Source organism: Carassius auratus, chromosome 6, assembly GCF_003368295.1.
Source record: "Carassius auratus strain Wakin chromosome 6, ASM336829v1, whole genome shotgun sequence".
NCBI classification, from domain to species: Eukaryota; Metazoa; Chordata; class Actinopteri; order Cypriniformes; family Cyprinidae; genus Carassius; species Carassius auratus.
This window is the reverse complement of record NC_039248.1, coordinates 10,905,446-10,907,950: the sequence shown is the minus strand read 5'-3', so window position 1 is coordinate 10,907,950 and position 2,505 is coordinate 10,905,446.

Below are 2,505 nucleotides of genomic sequence, written 5' to 3'. Positions count from 1 at the left end.
TAAGGTTAAAGGTCAAGTAGAACAAATTATATAAACGCATTCCCAGTAGCAAGAAAACGATCCAAAGGGCTGCAGATATGCTTCTGATTCTTTCTTCTGGCTTCAACAACATTAAATACTGAAATAACAGGCCGATCTTTTCTTCTTTATCATGTCTCCTTAGCTTATACCAAAAGAAAAAAGAAAAAGCAATGCAAAGTGTTAAGTGAAACGGGCTTGAGAATGGCAGCAAAGGTCAGAGTTGTGCATCAGAGGTAACTGTCAAATTGCTGGTTCGAAACTAATCCGGAAACATTAACCAAACACAAACAAAATGATAGAAATCCAGAGGTCACCCCGATTTTGTCCTTGAGCCAGGCATATAGTGCGCTTTTATTTTTAGGATACACTGGCCCCCTCTGATTAAATTGATTCATAATGTGTTTTATTTACCCTGGAAACAAACATTTTAAATTAATTTAAATGTCCTAGTAAAAGCAAGCAGGTCAAATAAAAATGGCTTTTATGCTATGCAGCACTTTTCAAAGCCCTGTTTTTATAGGAAACGTTTTTTCTTTTTTTTTTCTTTTTTGTGATTATGGCATCAATATATGAATACTTGAAAATTCACTAATAAGCATTTATTTATTTATTATATGCCCAAATAAGATTAGAAAGTTGAATAATCTTTAGTTCTCACTTTTCTTTCTTTGTTAAAACTTCCTCTTTGTTAAAACTCATGTATCCAAACACTGTGGGCTTTGAGAATGCATCATCAAATAAAGGTTGACCGGCCACACTGAGAACAGAAAGAAACCATGTTCTCAGTTTCGGTCGATTCCATCTGTTTGCTAGATTCTCAGTTCTGATTGCTGTGTTCATCTGAGTCATCTTTACTCCCACATCACAGCTCATCATTCGTGAGACAGCACGTAAAAGCTAAAATCTGTGACATCAATCTGGTACCAAAGGTGACAGCCAAATGTACTGTTCTTATTTTAATCACAGGATTGCTCATCTAAATTAAGGACCTGACAGGTTCTTACAACTTTTTTCCAAGTTCTTTGCATTCAGTTATGAAGACAGAGCGTCAACTTGGTTTGTAAGCTCAGGTAATCAGTGCTGTGCAATATTTCATATTCGTCTAATGGGACTAAAAACACTTTGACAGCATCTGTGTTGTATTTTGTATTTACAATTGTGTGATTCTTGTATAATTTTCATGTCCATACTTCACTGGCCTTTGAAGTTCTTGGATTTTCCGAACCTTAGATGTTTGTTTTCTTAACAGTCCTGGATTTTGTAAGGAACCATCTGCAAAGAGTTCCAGATCAAACATCCAATCAACATCAGCCGGTAATAAACTTACGAGTCTGTCAAGAAGTTGCAACAGAGACCCAGCAGCACATGGAGAGAAAAGGGGGCACAAAGGGGCTGGAACCCCGGAGAGCAGCTAATGATTCACATTTCATATCCCCCCATACAGGGGCCCTCGTGTCTGCCATGAGGGGCCTCTTCGAGGGTTTGTTTTCACTGTGAAATCCAAAATAAATGGAAGCCGCAGATGAGGACTGGACACTTGAGAAATTGAAATCATGAAGTCCATGAGAAAAACACTAAAAACACTCATATCATTGTCTCTTGCTCGTTATGTGTGTTCCCTTCATGATCTCTTTGGGTGTGCGTGTTTCACACCCAGAGAAACAGGTGAGGTAAATTGTGTTTATACTCAGGACGTCTTGTATCCTCCGTACGACCACCGTTTATTTTGGCACAATTTAGATTCTGGTCATGCTTGTCAAAGTAGATAAAAAGCCATGATTTACAAAATGTCAGTATGCTTATGTCAGTGACAACAAAACTCCATTGGCTCTCATTCATTAACAAGTGCAGCATTTTAAGCTGTCACACTAAATTTAAAATATTTTTTCTAAATCCATCTTATGAATAACTGATCCATACATGTTTCTTTTTTTATGTTTTTGAGACTATCATTTTTTTAATCAAAATGTCATAAATTGGTGACATATAACAATTTCCCCCCCACATAATTAGTTTCATATGTCACGATTACTGGAAAAACTGTTGTCATTTCCATTAACTCGTGACTTTACTAAAGAGCCAAATATGAAAATATTACTTTCTGATCATTTAGATAGCCTACGAAAAACAGCTTTTCATAAGAAATTAGATAATTAAGTTTCTTCATACCAGTTGTAAGACACTCAAAAATAAAAAAATAAAATCTGTGCTACCAAATTTCTTGCACTGAGATGCTTCAAGACTGGTAGGTCATCATTTGATCCCTCCATTTCCATTTTATGTTTTTTTTTTTATATGGTTAAATGATTACATTGTCTGAGATGGTACACCATAAGACAAAGTAAACGCCTTGGGTCATTTCAGTATTGAGGTGTCCCAAGTTGAACTTGACATTTCTTCCCAAACAGCCCAATCCAACGCACACTCCCCGGTGCTGCCACTGATATATAGCAGAGTCATTCAGTCATCGAGTCAGTCTTTCAC